General features: G+C 46.1%; 1 pseudogene; it reads right to left on the bottom strand.

Moving 5' to 3' along the window:
- Positions 1-4,744: 4,744 nt before the first annotated feature.
- Positions 4,745-17,276, bottom strand: part of LOC147664975 (DNA cross-link repair 1A protein-like) — a 54,245-nt pseudogene continuing 41,713 nt past the window's right edge.

Raw genomic sequence — 17,276 nt, 5'->3', positions numbered from 1 at the left:
GGTATATGCCCTGAGGAAATTGCCTGATGCAAACCAAGGCAATGAAACATGTCGGCTGTGAGTAGGTTGTGAATCGATTGGTAGTATTCACAACCTCCTTTTATAATTCTATATATGTTTTGTATGCAACAAATAGGATTTCTTGAGGCAGAACATGGTTTTTGTGGCTGCACAGATTGTAGGAGGACAGAGCAAAGGTCCATAAAGGTTTAACAAAGAAAAGAGTACGTTAAGGAAACATATAGTGGTGAGATGGGATGAGTCGTCCAGCAGTGCTGAGGTGGAGATCAATTGTTCTTCAGATTTCCATTTAGAGGTTCAGGATTTGAAAGCAGAGGAAAGAGGGGAAAAAAAACAGATGTATTGAAAGATTGTTTGAGGAAATAGCACGTTTGATCCTTTGCTGTTAACAGCGTCACATATTACATCACTCATGACGCATTAAATGCCATCACAAATGATATCACTCAGACTGTAAAGAGCAATATTTTTCAAGTTACTAATGAGTACCGCAGTCCCCAAGGTAATATGTGAGATCAGAGGCAATACGTGATGGTTGTGCAAGTAATAATTCACTAAACTATAACTGTTATAGGTTTTTAATGTTAGTTCTTGTCTCCTTAGAACACCAAATAATAACAACGTGTTTTTCTGTAGAAAATGTATGTGTATATAACAGAGATAGTGGACACTCAAATTGTGTTTTAAGTATGGTAGGCCAGTGGATGCACAAGGAATTCCTCCTCAATATATTGACCTGTGGGCAATGGAAAGCATGGGCGGGAGGAAGTGGGAGTTTTTGTTACTCATTTTTATAAATTGTCTTTCTATGATAATGATACCTGAACTTTTCCATTATGTCTGGATAGATGATGCTTTATAACATATTGCTCTTGCTATGGTTGGGATGGAAGCCCAGCGCACTATAACTGTCACATGTTCTGGTATACTATACTTATCATGCTTGTTAAATTGCCAATAAAAAATATTTAAAAAAAATACATATATACTACCTTCTGGCTGGCGCCGGTAGGTATAGTCAGGACCTAGTTTCCATAGACAACCAATTTTTTGTTTTGCTAGTAACTTTGTCGCAGTTTGAAGAATCTTCACGAAATTTTCAAAACTCGTAGCTCAATCACTTCAGCTGCTGTCTGGAAAGTTTCAGGGTGATTTGTCAAGCAGGGCCAAGAAAAAGGGGGGTCCCAAAACAAATTTACCACTTGCAACTTCCCATGGGGATTAGACATGACTACAACCTGAACCGCTGGATGAATTACATCAAATTAGGCAGAAAGCTAGTTCTTTGTCAAGAAAGAGCCCTTTTTAGGTCGAGCTTAGCACAGCATGCATGCGCTGCTCTATGGGAGGCTTCTTGTGAGCACTCCAAACTTCTCCAGTGGCTCTGACTCCCCCCACGCATTGGGTTTATTGTTGTCTGTATCATTTTGAAATCGTAGCCGGCAAATGGCTAAAGGCGGGCGCATGTCCCACCTCTTTAGCAAAGGATCACTCCTACGGCGTTTTGCTTGCGGGAGCGAGCAGCGGCACGCAGGGTGGCAGCTGCATTCCTTATTTTTTTCTACCTTGCAGCGCGTGCGCACCACTCGCGGGCTCCCTTACAGCGCGCGCACATTGCACACCACTCGTGGGACGCACAGGGCGGCAGCTGCAGTGCCTCCTTGTTTATTTACATTAGGATCAGTAACCACACCCTCTGCGTGCACAAACACAGCGTTTCCCTCCCCGAACCATTCTGTGTGCTTTACAAAGCCAGTGTGAGGCATTAGAACATACAATCAACCTGGCAATGTTTGCACACTTTACGAATAGGTATTCAATGCTCCAGATTGCAAGTCCATCTCCTAACCCTCAAATCTCTGCAGTTGATGCCCACCTTGCGCCCTGTCATGCCTCTGGTGAAGATATATGCAAAAGAAACAATTGAGGCATGCAATGCAGGATAAAGAAGACATTCACCCCCAGGTACAAGGATCTGGGTTTAATCCATCATTCTTTTGCACACCACACCACCTCAGTTTGGACCCAGCCGTATGCAAATCAGTCTGACCCTGTTCCTTGCGGGAACAGTCTATCCCAAACTGCCAAGCCAGGTCCTCCCTGGACCGGAAACAAGCATCCTGGGACCGGTTTCAGGGTATCACCCTTCATGAGCCAAGCTAGCTTGAATCCAGTAGTGTAGTGACATGGGACCCACATTTGGGAATACCCTTCCCACTTAGGGCGACATATGCAAAAGAAACAATTGATGGATGGAATGCTGGACAAGTGAAGCTGCAGGGTCTCTAATTAGGGGTGAAAGAACTACAAAGCCTCGTTTACAAGTAAATGGTCTGACCGGTGAAATACTCAAGGCGGCTGTGTGTGTGCCCGGGAAGCAGTCTCAGCCCAGTTTGACACACAGGCCAGAGGGGAGGGGCGGGGGCGGAGCTGAAGCCCAATGGGCATTGCACGCCTGGCGTACATGCAATACATTTCAAAACACTGACATGAGAAACCAGCTGAAAAGCAAGAAGCATTTTTCCTCACTGTTCTCATCAGAGAAAGATGGGACATGGAAAAACCAAAAGGAAGAAGCGTTATGAAAGTTTAAACCATCTGCTAAATTATATAACCGTTATTGCTTTCCACACAGGAGACAAGTGAAACCGTGAGAACTCAGCGATTCCTAAAGTTGAACAAATCGTGTACATAAACAGCAATCTTGGTACCAAGTTCCTGAGGATTTCAAACAAGTGTTTCATTGAGTCACTAAGCAGACTACCTTGCCAAACGCCATGCACATGTTACCAGTCTGCTTGGCTAGCTTCAATGGAGATGATCGGAGCCCATGAAAGGTGCGAGAGACATACCTTCATCAGATGCAAAAAGAACAATTGAAGGACAGAATGCATAACAATGTCATACATTCACCCCAGTACAGAGATCTGGGCCGAAATCCATTGTTTTTGCTCACCATGCCATTCCAGTTTGGACCCAGCCATATGCAAATCAGTCTTGACCCTGCATACAATAGGAAAGGTCCAGCCCAAACGGCCAGGCCAGGTCCTTCCTGGATTGGAAACAAGCATCCTAGGATCGGTTTCAGGCTTTCAGCCTTTATCAGCCAGGATAGCTTGACTCCAGTGGCATGGAGAGCACGGGACCCACGTCTGGGCATACCCGTCCCACTCGGGGTGACAAATGCAAAAAGAACAATTGATGGACAGAATGGAGAACAATGTCATACATTCACCCTAGTACAGAGATCTGAGTCTAAATCCATCCTTTTTTTGCTCACCATGCCATTCCAGTTTGGAACCTAGCCATATGTAAATCAGTCTTGACCCTGCACCCAATGGAAACCGTCCAGCCCGAACTGCCAGGTTAGGTCCGCCCTGGACTGGAAACAAGCATCCTAGGACCGGTTTCTGGCTTTCAGCTCTCATCAGCCTGGATAGCTTGACTCCAGTGGCATGGAGAGCATGGGACCTACATCTGGGCATACCCGTCCCACTCTGGGTGACAAATGCAAAAAGAACAATTGATGGACAGAATGCAGAACAATGTCATACATTCATCCCAGTACAGAGATCTGGGCCTAAATCCATCGTTTTGTGCTCACCATGCCACTCAATCCTCACAATTGTTGGAAGAATTAGCACCCCCCCCCCGAAATTTGTATTAGCCCCCCCCAAAAAACAAATTCACTCTAGTTGCGCCTCTGACATATGCAGAGATTGCAGGAGGCTATGGCGTTCCATTATGAGTGAATAATTTCTCAATTGTTAGAAAGCTACACATAACAAAAGCAGACGATACACCATCAGGAACAGGGGAATATAATGTATAAAACAAATTTGCCTGGAGCGGACTGTGAACAAATATATAACAAGCATTGGCATAGCAAATAGGTCTCGCTTTTGGGACTTCATAAGTATTTAGTTATGCAGCACAATATCCTTGGTGCAACATCATCTGTTGCATGGCTAAACACTTATAAGGTCCCAAAGACGAGACCTATTGGCTATGCCAATGCTTGTTGATATTCGGTGCAAATACAGTCAGGAGTCATTAAAGAAAAAACATTTATATATATCTAAGGACTCAAATCCTACTCGGATCCGACAGATCTCATTGCGAGATCTGATTGGCTGGCAACACTTCAACCAGGAAGGATTGGCAGCCATCTTGGGACTTGGCTGAGTCCTAAGAAAAAAATGAAAAAAAGACAAGGGGGCAGGGTAGGAATACCCTGACCGCCTAGGCCTGGTGGTGGGGTACCATAGAAATGCCGCTGGGGGGCAAAAAAAGAAATTATTAATAATTTTCCTGCAAACTCGCAGATGATCTGAGGGAAAATAAAAAAAATAACACAAGCACGATTTCCAGCACTTGTGTTTTACTAGACCGCTGGGTGGGCTAGGTCCCAGGGGAAATCATATTTCTATAGATAGTGGAGGGGGGGCGTATGAGGCACCCTTCCCCGGGCAGCTTTCTGCCCCAGGGACCGGCTGAATAAAAGAAGGGGAGGGGGGCACGTGGCCCCCTCCCAGTTTGATTTTGGCCCCGGGCCCCCATCTTCCTGGGCCAGACTGATTTCGACCCCAAGGACCCCATGCCCAAACTGTAATAATAACAGGGGCCGCGTCCTCCTCTGGAGTCATTAATGGTCATGTGGACCACATCCCCCAGGGCAAGCTCCAGCTATGTCCCACCCCAGGACATAGCTGTTTCTCTGCCCTCACTGGCAGGAAAACCTGGGTTTGCTCTTGCTTGGAGCTAGCAATTTCACAGTTACACCCTGAGGTGGCACAGCGCCTTCTCCAGCAATGGGGAGAACTTTGGCTAGATCTTTTTGCTATTGTCAAGAATGAGCAAAGTCAAAATTATTGTACGCCAGTGTTTCCAAGAAGACTCTTTTGAAGACTCATTACTGATAGAGTGGAGCACAGGACTTCTGTACGCGTTTCTACTGCTATCTCTGCTTCCCAGAGTTCTGAAGTAGATCAGGATCGATCAGGCCTGAGTCAGAACAGTGGCTTTGGACCGGGCACGGAACAAGGTACCCAAACCTTCTGGGCATGGGCATATGTCCTCCAATTAGACTAACGCTTCAGGAGTATCTCCTGCTGAAGCAGCAGTGGAGGGTCCCACATCCAAACCTGTGCAACTTGGACCTCGATGGATGGATTTTGAATGTCAGCAGTTGACTACGTTCAATCTTCCTCTCAAGGTTGTGGATGTCATCCTGTTGCCAGACTAAATCTGACTATGCCAGGCGGTGGGACAATTTTGTAGCCTGGTGTGCAACCCACAATTCTGACTCACTACAGGCCAAACTGCCAGATGCCTTATTTGTTTTATTGCAGTCCCAGCAAAACCATGCAGTGGGCACTGTTTGTCGGACTAGCTGTTCAAATAACTTATAGTGATGAGATTTTTAAAAGGTTTGACCCATTTGTTTGCCCGCAAACCCTTTGTGATGCAATAGTGAGATCTTAATTTGGTACTCACTTGCATCATGCGCACACCATTTGATCCAATGCACACTTGTCAACTGCGTCCCCAGACTCAAGACATTCCTAGTTGCGGTGATTTCAGCTCTTCAATTGAGTGAACTTCAAGCTCTCTCAGTATAGCTGTCTTACAAAGCCTTTTTCCCCATACAAAGTGCTGTTGAGGACCATGGAGCCTTTTTGACAAAAGGTGTGTCTGCTTTTCACGCTGGGCAATCCATCTCTATCCCGACATTCTCCACCTCACCCCCGACAGAGGGAGAAAGGCTCCATTGGCTGGTCCCCAAAAAAGCATTAAGCTTCTACATTGATCACACCAATGCTTGTCAGGTGGACGATCAGCTCTTTGTAGGGTTCTCTGGGAGAAAGAGAAAGGCATGACAGTGATGAAAATATCTTTGTCAAGGTATTTAGAGCCCTGCATTAAGTTTTGCTATGCACTGGTGAAGAAGCACCTAAGGAGGGGCTAAGGGCACATTCCACCAGAACCAAGGCTGCTACCACTTCGCTTGCATGTGGGGTGCCTGTCCTTGACATCTGTCAGGCTGTGATGTGGGTGTCAGTGCACAAATTCACAAAGCGCTACTACGTTGAGAGCTCGGCCATTTCACCAGTTTGGTTCTGCAGGACTTTTTGGTCTGAGACATTCCACATACACACCACCTTGGGAGGTACAGGTTTGGTATCTATACTAAAGGTGAGGAGCCTGGAGTTAGAAGTATCCATCAGAACAATAAGTTACTCGCCTTCAATAACTCTTTTTCTGGTGGATTCTCTAACCACAGATTCCTTACAGTTCTGTGGAATGGCCCCAAAACACAGGCATGGCACCACTGATTATGATTGTGCTCCGCGTTTGAGGACTTGGACAGAGTCAAGAGAGTGACATTTACGTGTACTGATGGCGCTTATATACGGCTCCATCGTCACTTCCAGAGTGTAACATAGACAATGCAGAGCCGCTCAGCACCACCTACCAGCATAAAGTGCGGTTTACAAATTCTAGATCCAGTCTGGAGCCTGGGAGTATTCTAAAGGAGCGGAATCTGCGATTAGGCAGAGTATCCACCAGAAAGAGCGTTACCGAAGAGAAGATAAGTAACTTGCTTGTCCGGGATGAAGGAAATACAGAATACTAACATTCCCCAACGGTTTCATTATTGTTCTGACTCTCAGAGGATACAATGCCTGGTACAAGGAAAACAGCCATTGAAATAGCCATCGCTCTCTCATTGCTTGGTAAGCTTTGCCTGTGACAAGTTTTTAAAAAAAAGCGCTATGACACTGCCAGCATGGACTGCGTAAAGAAGCAGTACTTAGTCCAAGCTCCATAGCCAGGATGAAGCAGAGCAGGAAGCTGGAGGCAGGAGGAGGCTCTGACTAACAGAAAGAAAGGAAACAAGAGTGACTGGGGAGCCAAACAGTGCTAATTACAGGTAAGTAATGCGCAAGCTCTAAGCACCTTTTAATATATATATTTTGTTTTCATTACAAGAGATTTCACAAGCACGGCGCAGACAAAACCAAAAACATTTTGAGATGGGGCCTGTTCTGCTGCAATGTGGGTTCCAGGGTAAGTTTCACGAGGCAGCTGTCATCAGCACCCCTACCCACTATAAACAAAAGCACATTCTATCCCTCAGTTCTTTAGCAAGGGGAATTAAAAATCCTCCTCTTGAGCCACTAAGTTAAATTCCTTCACTAAAGTATGCCACAGAGGCCTTGCAAGGTTTCATAATCTCAAGCACTAAACTACCTGTAGGTTCATGTTTAGGCTTCCGCATCTCGCTTCTCAAGCACAGATTAGAATGGGCTACACCCATGGACGTCATTTAGTGGTCACAGCTGCGACCTTTGGCATGCCCCTTGTTACCCCTGGTACTGCCTTGGCGACCCATAGCGTCAGTAGTGGCAAAATCAGTGTCAGGAACAGAAGCAGCTCGTCCTTATGCAGGTCGGTGGGTGCTTCACTCACCTCGTTTTTTGTCCATTTTTTATTAAACTAATAGTGAATAATATTACATTATTTGCAATTAGTTTAATAAAAAAATGGAGTACAAATAGCTGCAATAAGACTTTTACTGTGTGGCCGGGAGTAGTAAGTAAGAAATATGCTTTTAAATGCATGTTTGTTGTGTGCGTGCTTGCAGTTTTGAGTGTGAATGTGTGTGCCTGTGTAGGCAGAGTGAGTGTGTGTGTATGTATTTGTGAAGGCATGTGTTTGTATAAGCATATCTATGTGTGAGTGAAAATGAAGGTCAAGGGGCATGTGAAGTCACTTCCACTACCCCTGGCTTTTTGGTGAATTGACGTCCTACTCAACAAATTATTTGTGTTGAAATCTGCTTTTGTAAGAAATGTTTTCAACTCAAATTCCTGAAAGCTCACCTTGAAATATCACATGTAGGAAGTGACTAATGAAAAAAACTGAGGAGGTTGGTTATTTGAGTAACCATTTAAATTCCGTCTTAATGTCTCCAATAATGCATTGCTAATATTTACAGTCTTTAAAGCAAGCGAATCTACAAAGCGAATCTCATTTCAAGAGAATACAAGCCGTGAGCGTGCACTCTCCCGAACTTCCGGTCTCGGGATGTGCACGCTCACGGCAGTCGTGGGGCGGGACTTCCGTCTTTTGGAGAAGCCCGCGCCCACTCTCACAAAGTGGATGGCAGCAGAAGTCAGGAGAGGCGGCTGAGGCGGTAAGTGGGGCTTGGGGGGCTTGGCACCTGTGTGTCAGCGTGTGTGTATGCAGTGTGTGTGTGTGCGCGTGCGTGTATGCAGTGTGTGTGCGCGTGTGACTGGAGAGGCATGGCTGACCCTGGCAATCGGCTTCTGGAGATGTGCACGGCTCGGGGGGGGCGGGGCATGCGCGTCCACGCTGTGAAATCGCCGCGCGTGCCCCTGTCTACGTCCCTTGAGAGCCGACTTAATCACAATAGGTCTCGAGCGAGACCTAAAAATGGCCTTCAGGAAGGTAAGTCGTGTTTGAATGGTCATCACCTCATACAAACAAGCACACCCAAAAAATATCTCACAGATATATCCCATACACTACAAACCAGCATACATGCAGCTGAGGTTTGGGGTCTTTCCAACTATGGGTCTTTTACCAAATGGCCCCCACCCCAAGCAGAAAAAAACTGCAGACCTCCTGATTATAGATTAGTAACATTTGCTCCTATCTTAGAATATTAGAATGTTGGGAGCTCCATTGTAAACAATGGAGTGCTCCCTGCTTTTACGGGCCAGTAAAAGCCCGCAGAGCAACATTCTAGTGTCTTACAAAAGCCTCTCGGAGCTCGAGGGGATTTATATCCCCTCGAGCTTCGAGAGGCCTTTGTTTTGTTTATTAGAACATTCTGCCCTCTGGTGGCAGAATGTTCTAATAGCCTTATAGCCCGCCGTAGCAGGGATATTCCGGCTATTAAAGTCCCGCTATCTTATTAAAGTCCCTCGCCTTCAGCTCGGGCCTTTAACGCGGTAGCGGGCCTTTAATTGCCGGTATAGCCCGCTACGGCGGGCTATAAGGCTAGAGTTTATATCTGCTCAGTCATTAACAGAGAGCATGAAATGGTTGTGCGATTCTTTTAATTAATAAATGTAATATTCATTTCTTTGAGAATTTTATATGGCGCTAGCTAGACCCAAAGGTATATATGTGCTGATGCCAAGTGTGAACATTCACAAATCAAGACTATATTCATAACATTTATTAACATCATGAGAGCACTTTTACAACATCCCAGTGAATAACAAAACTTTTTACCTTCTGTACTGAAAGGTCCCGAGAGGCCGCTTTCATACATGGTCTTGACTAACTATAAACAATTTATGAACACTATCAGAGTCGTTATTGATAAAATCTGCACGCTTTTCCTTGACCCCTCCAGCACATATTTAATTTTTTTGTTGAGAGGTCAAGGCAAGCCACTGTTCTATGGTGAATTAATCGTGACACAGCTGTACGAATTAACGCAGGTACATTAAAAAGTCCATGGATATTTTTATATTAGGGACATTTCTTGAGCGCCGGTGTATGTGTGGTACCGAGTGTTAAATGCGTTGTTTTTTTATTGAATCTATATTTCTTATTTTTTATTTAGCTGTACAAATAAAGAACAGAAATTATTTGTATGTTTGCATCATCAGTCATCACCTCGAAACTGAAATTCCATTTTCGAAGAAAATCAAGGACCAATATTCTTAGCCCAACGCTAGATGGCAGCATTGTATACTGCACGTGACCTACAGCAGCACAGGCTGCAAGCTAAAATAAATACTTCGTTTCGGTAAAACTCTTTCTGGCGGGGACTCTACAAATGATACCCCCAAGTGGCCGCCTGGATCCAGAGCGATTGAAAGCATTTCTCCCGTGTGTCAGTAAGTGGTTTCGCTTGGCTCAGAGGTGACTTTGTTTGTATGCCCCAGAAGTGACAGAACGGAGCCGCGTCTAAGAGAAACCGCTGCAGGAAGACATCATTTTTATTTATGTATTTTATTTTTTATTTAATGCATTTTTATAAAGCGCGGACCGTACCCGAAGGTGTCAGAGCACTGTACAAAAGAAGCAGTTACGTTACACGAGAGACCTGTTGCAGGAACAAAACAAACAAAAATAGCAGGCCATAGAATTGGAGCGACTCAGCCAAAAGGCACACAATCTCAAGCACAGCATGAACAGACTGTACAAGCAAAAAAAAGAATAAATATGACAAATTATACAATGACTAAGGAACTTCCTGCCTGGCGAACAATAGCAGGCCATAGAATCAAAACAACGCAGGCAAAAGGAACACAATATCAAACACAGCAAGCACAGGATGTACAAACAAAAATAAAAATGTTTGTGACAAATTTACAATGACTAAAGAACTTCCTGGTGGGGTCTGAGAGGGAGGGAATTAGTTCTGAAGGTGTCTTTGGAATAAAAGAGATTTGAGGTCCGCTTTGAAGATCTGGATGGAGGTGATGGCACGGAGCGAAGGAGGAAGCGAGTTCCAGATTCTCACAACAATTTTTCCCTTTAGAAGGAGGGGGGGTTCAAGAAGGAACTTTTCCGCATTCCGAGAAGGTCTTGAGCCTCCAGACAGTTTGAGTTTATTTGCCAGATAGCGAGGGGAGGATGAGTGCAAAGCTTTGTGGGTGATGCACGCTGTTTTGTAGATAGGTCTAACCTCGATGGGAAGCCATCGGAGAGAAGACAGGATAGGAGTGATGTGGTCATGTAAATGTCATGGTACTTATAGAGCGCACTGTCACCAGACGGTCACCTTGCGGTGTCACCTATTCGGCTTCCTGGCGCTGATACTCACACCGCTGTGGAACCCCTCCTGGCTTTCCCTGTGAAGTGTCCACTCCTGGGCACCCCCAGGTTGAAGCCAGGCATCTTTAGCGCTGTTGGGGCCGGTGTGGAGGATAAGCAAGCTATTGCCCAGAGTTGCAGCGTGGGGCCCGTGATTAGAATAGGCACCGAGGCAAGAATTAACAGGTCCGAGGAAATTGAGCCCGAGACCCCGCCGAGGTGGGAATCGAACCCTGGTCCCTGGCCAGAACTCTGCATCAGGGTCTGCCGCTCTAACCATTGAGCCACACTCCTCCATACTACGTTTGGACCCTGTAATGAAGCGAGCTGCTGAATGGAGGACGGATTTGAGGGGGGAGAGGTGAGATTTGGGAAGGCCAGTCAGAAGAGAATTACAATAATCCATTCTAGAGAGAACAAGCGATTGGACCAAGGTTTTTAGGTCATTCTCCGGGAAGAACCGACGAATCCCCCATAAAAGGCGCAGTTGATAACGTGCGCTCTTGGCCATGAAGTTGGAGTTTAATTAGGTTGAGTCTTTTGTCAAGTATGACACCTAAGGATTTAGCTCAGTCCACAATGATGGGTTTACTGTTGAGTAGATTCGATTGATCCATCCAGGATTGAACAGGAGGTGGAGAGAGAGAGCTAGATAAGAGGAGGAATTCCGTTTTGAAGGGATTGAGAATGAGTTGGTGAACTAACATCCAGTTGTGAATAGTATTGAGAGTAGAGCCGAGTAGTGAGAGATCATGAGAAAAAGACACCTTGAGGTCGATTTGGGTGTCATCCGCATAGAGATGGTAGAGGATTCCAGATATGCTTAGAAGGTTCCCTAATGGTTCCAGATAGAGATTGAACAGAGTGGGAGCAAGGATAGAACCTTGAGGGACGCCTTGACCAACCACCAGTGGAGACGAGAGACTGTTTGCAATCTTTATCATTTGGGATCTGTCCGAGAGGAAAGTGGCAAACCATTTGAGTACTGTGCCTTCCATGCCCATTCTCTGTTGAAGAATGTTAAGGAGGGTGTTGTGATTAACAGTGTCAAAAGCTGCAGAGAGGTCAAGAAGAATCAGAAGGCACGATTCCCCCGAGTCGAGAATGTGCAGCGCATCATCGATCACTTGCAGCAGGGTTGTTTCAGTGCTGCAGTTTTGAATAAAGCCCGACTGGAACATGTTGTGGTGATTATTGTCCATAATGTGTTGGGAAAGTTGTTTTGCAACACATTTTTCTGTGATTTTTGAAAGAAAAGGGTGATTGTTGATGGGGCGGAGGTTATTGAGGTCATTTGCATCAGAGGTTTTTTTTTTTAGAAGGGGGGCAACCTGTCCTGTTTTGAGGACAATTGGGAGGGATCCTTGACTGAGGAAGAGATTTACTAGCCTGGTCCAGTAGGAGAGAGTGTTAGTATAGAAATCAATGGCGATGCCACTGGGAATGGGGTCGGAGGAATGGTTGGAGGGTTTGGTTTCGCAGATGCATTTGAGGAGATCAACCTCTGAGATGGCGGCAAAGTTCTGCCAAGTGACTACGGATTTTCGCTCCTCGATGGGGGTGGGGTGGTTGACCTGTTCCACCAGAGATTTTACCTTTTGATTGAAGAATATAGCAAACTCAGTTGCTTTCTTAGAAGCATCCTCAGGCTTGATGGTTTGGGGAGAACAATTAGGGTTTTTGATGTGGTGGAAATGTTTTTTGGGTCTGTTTTTAGCTGAATCGAGGAGGGATCTGAAATGTGATGTTTTTCCTGGAAGATGTGCTTGTGGTATAAGGATATTGCTGAACATAAAAGAGAGGTTGGGGGTGCATGGAGATTGTCTCCAGTGCTTCTACAAGATTCTAAGGTTTTTCCTTTCGTCATAGAGAGCTTTGTTTAACCAAGGAGCTGATGGAGTGGGTCTTTTCCTTTTGCTTTGGAGTGGAGCAACCGTGTCAATTTCAACTGCAAGGATTGAGAGGCAAAGGGGAGAGAGATCGTTGACATCCGTATTGGGGTCTAGACTAGGAAGAGACTGCATAGCAGAGTCACATAGAGTCTCAAGAGTGTTTTTTGTGTTGCGGAACCACGTAGCGGCTCTTTTGGGTTGGCCGAGAGTTAAAATGTGAGAGAGGTGAAAACAGAAGGGAATAAGGAAATGGTCAGACCAGTCAACACGGATGGGTGAAGCAGTAGTAATCTGGTCTGATTTGGAAATAACAAGGTCCAGAATTGAGCCCTTGGCATGTGTAATTTCCGAGCAGTGTTGTGCAAGATCGTTAGCTGAGAGAAAGGTTACAAGCTTGTTGGCAGCAGAGTCTTCCACAGAGCCCCAGTGGAGATTGAAATCGCCTAGGAAGATATGCTTGTCGCTCTGTGAATATTGGTCACTAATGAAGTCGATGAATTCATCCATGAAGGAAGAGCAATTACCAGGCGGGTGGTAGATGGTATGGAAGCTGAAGGGTGTGCCATGATGAACTTGGAATTCTAGGGAGAGGCATTCAAAGGTGCGAAGGAGGGTGGTGGGCAAGGCTTTGATTTGGAGGGTGTTTCTGAAGATGATCGCAACACCTCCTCCGATCTCACCTGGTCTGTCGTTTCCGAGAATAGAGTAGTCAGTAGGTAACAAAAGATCAAATGAAGTGTGAGAGGAGTCATTAAACGAGGTCTCAGTGAGAAAGAGCATGTCGAGATTGTGGTGAGTGATGGTGTCGGAGATTTCCAGTTTGTGTTTGGTTGCAGATCTGCCGTTCTGGAGCATACAGTGTAGCTCTGACACAACTGTTTTGGTGATGTGAGAGTCAGGACTGATGAGGGGGATAGGGATTAGATTCTTGAATGAAGGTGCCTCTTGAGGGGGAGGCTGGTAAGTTCTGACGGAAGAGATGGTCTGAATGGCAAATTGAGTAGAGTTGTTAGGAGAGGCGAGTGTAGGGGAATTGACATTGATGGTCTTGTAGGTAGCCAATAGGTTGGTAATGTCTGTGGAGGACAGATTGTGGTTGGCTCTATTGGGGTGCGGGAGCAAGAAACTCCTCGGGAGGTTGTTCGGGGAGGTGGATTTCTCAACACATAGGAGTGAAATGGACGCTTCAAGCTGGGAAATGGACGAGATGAGGGAATCAAGTTTAGTTTCCAGAAAGAGGTGGGCTGAGCACGGAGTGAAGGGTGGCAGAACAACTAGTTGGGAAAGTGTCCTTGATTCTAGCTTGGGACCCTTTTATATGTTAACAAGGGCACCCCACAGAATAGATGGGGCGGTGCGTAATCTGCAGTTATATAGATAACTCACCAGAAAGAGCTTTACCAAACGTGTCCTTCTGACCTTGAGACGTGTTTGGAGGTTGCAGCAGGGGAGCGCAGCTACTTGTATACCCAGGGGACAGACCGGAGATCGGTTCTTCTATCGGGGAGGAGCTGTCCTCTGCGACCGAGCGCACAGCTTCGGGAAGGACGCACGTGGAGCGGTGGGGGAGGAAGGGGACACCCACCTAGCCAGCCAGATCAGCCGAATCAACCCTAGCAATCAATGGGGTGACAGATGTCGCAGCCAGATCACCCTCACATCCAAACTTGTCCTTCTGACGGATACTTCAAACTGCAGATTTCTCAGATCAAGCATAGGTACCATAGTTGAACCTTCCAAGGTGGAGGGACTGTAGAGTGGACCACAAAATCCTGCAGAACCAAGTGGGCAAAGTGACCTTCCCATCGGACCCGACTTTCAAGGCAGCAGTGCCTTGTGAACATATGCACGGATGACCACGTTGTAGTCTGTCAGATCTCTAAAACTATTGGCCACCTCCTACCAATGCTGACTGCTTGGCAATGGTGGAGAGGGCAAGCTGCCTTCAGAGGGGTCCTTTCTTGGACATAGAACAGCAGACTGTGGTACAGAGGACTACTCACCTTGACCACATCCTTTTTGCACTGGCTTCCCTTAATTTGTCCAAGCAGAACCCACAAAAAGCTTATAATCAGTGCTATGTTCTTTCATGCAGTTGATGTAAAAGCTTATGAGCCCTCTTAGTATCAAGCTAAAAGTCACTCCTCTCTTGAAGTGTGAGGTTGAGCAAAAAGCGCTGGTAGAATGATGGACTGGCCAACATGATAGGGAGTTTCAACCTTCGTGTAGTAAGGCCACCCTGATCCTCAATATCAATTTGTCATGAAACGTGGTAGAGTAAGGAAATTGCACCTATACTTCACTCACTCAACGCGCTGACTTAATTGTAATGAGAAAGACTCTCTTTTGATTAAAGAATAGCTTTGTTTTGGCTCGCAGGGCATCCACATGTGGAACATGGTGTTTAGACAAAGTCAAGTTTAAAATATCTGTAGACAAATATCGAAAATTAAATATCACGACACACAAATATTATGATGCACTAATATTGACAAGAATATTGTTTTGGAGGTAAGAATATCGTTTTAAAGAATAATAATGTTTTAAATATATTTTTTAGTAATACTGTTAAAAATCAGAAGGCAAATGCTTGGGTGCTCATTGTATCACACCATCCTGGCCAAGTCTGAGGTAATTAAGATGATTTGTTCCCGGTTTGTCCTGATCCCACCCCCCTCAGAACTTGAGGTGGAAAACAGTGGTGCATAAATGTACAACAGTCTTTTGTTCCATTTCAATCATAATGAGTCTCTCACGGAATGCCTTTAACCTCTTCCGTGCTGATGACGGAACCGCTCCGTCATCAGCTGCGGTGGCACTGTGCTGATGACGGTGCGGTTCCGTCATGGCTCGCCTGCCGCTCATGCGCGGCGCGAATTCCGCGCCTGCGCTGAGCGTTCTATTGAGTGGGCGGGGCCATGACGGAACCGCTCCGCCATAAGCACAGCACAACCGACGCTGGTGATGGAGCGGTTACGTCACCAGCATGCGCCCGCCGCTATTCCGCCCCGCCCCCTTAGCACTGCAGCGGAATAGCCGCCGCAGTGAAGGGGTTAAAGAAACTCCAAAACACAAAATTATTGACATGTCGAAAGATGGAGAAAAGGTCTAGCCAGGGCAAACCACGTCTGATATTACAGAAGAACCTGGCTGTCTTCTGGGAGACGTGGATGGAGTCAGAGGCGCCCTGCAGGGCCCCCATATGCTGTTTAGAGTTCAGGACAAAGAGGATGCATAAGACAGAAACCAAGAAGCCTCAGACTCATCCTCACGAAGACCCAGTATTGAGCCATAGACATCAGGATAATATCCTGAATGTCCCGGGTTCAATGTGGTGAGAGAAAGGTAAATGTAAATGTATTGCGATTTATATAGCACACGTATCACCCGAAGGCATCAAGGCGCTTGCTTAGGGAACCCGTCCTGGTATTCCCCTGTGAGATACCCCGACAGGGTATCCGCAAGGTGAAAGCCAGGCATCCCGCAGCGCGAGGGGGCGTTGTGGAGATTAAGCAAGCTATTGCCCAGAGTCGCAGAGTGTGAACCCGTGAATCGAGTAGGCACCAGAGCGAGAATTGTCGAATCCATGGACATTTTAGGACTCAAGACCCCGCCGAGCCGGGAATTGAACCCTGGTCCCGGGCTGACCTCTGCTTCCAGGTCTGCCTCCTCTAACCAGTGAGCCACACTTCTCCACAGGTCTTGAATGTCAAGTGTCAAGTGTCTAGAACAGCTTCAGTGAAAGGAAACCAATGCATTGGTGAGACTTTGTTCCACCAAATGGAAAACCCAAAGAATGAAAGGAGTCTGGCCATCGTTGGGAGGTGGTCTATGACTGACAGTGGTGACCCTGATTTTAGCAGCCAGTCAAGGTATGGCAGTGACCACCATTGACACCCAAAGTACTGAGGTCAGGCCAAGAGAAGCATGGTCAAGGTTTCCTGGCTCACCCTGAATCACTGTTAACGTCGGTGAGACTTTATTTTTGGTTATATAGAAATACGCATCTTGCAAGTCCCATGCTATCATACAGTCCCATCACAGGTCCAAAGCTAAGGTGAACATTTTGAACTTGTCCTACCTTAAAAAGGTGTTCAACCAGCAGAGATCCTTGATGAGGGTGAGGCCACTGGCCTTCTGGCCAAGACATTACCATGAATAGCAATCCACCGACCCCCCCAAAGAGTCCAGCATCTGCTGAATGGCACCTTAGATTAACAGAACAACTTCCTCTCTGAAAGTCATTTTGGCGTAGAATGAAGACTTGGTGGGTGAAAACAAAAGGCATGACATAGCCCATTTGAACTATTTTTAAGATCCATTTGTCTTGGAGGAAATGACATTTTCCTTCCTTGCTTGGGCCTGTGAGTGTAGACTACAGCAGGTTGGAAGCAGAGGAGGAATAATTTGAAGATTGCAGTCCATGCTGGTGTAGACTAGTTTGGGTGTTGCCATACCCCAGCATCAAAGGGACTGGCTTGGTTGCTATATTACAGATCGGGAAGGCTGGTGCGGACTGTACGCTAGCCCCCTGGAGAAGCCCCATGACTTCTGAATTGT

The sequence above is a fragment of the Lissotriton vulgaris genome, unplaced genomic scaffold (assembly GCF_964263255.1).
Source record: "Lissotriton vulgaris unplaced genomic scaffold, aLisVul1.2 SCAFFOLD_912, whole genome shotgun sequence".
Taxonomy (NCBI): Eukaryota; Metazoa; Chordata; class Amphibia; order Caudata; family Salamandridae; genus Lissotriton; species Lissotriton vulgaris.
The sequence above is the reverse complement of the archived record's forward strand: the minus strand, read 5'-3'. Positions and strand labels throughout refer to the sequence as shown.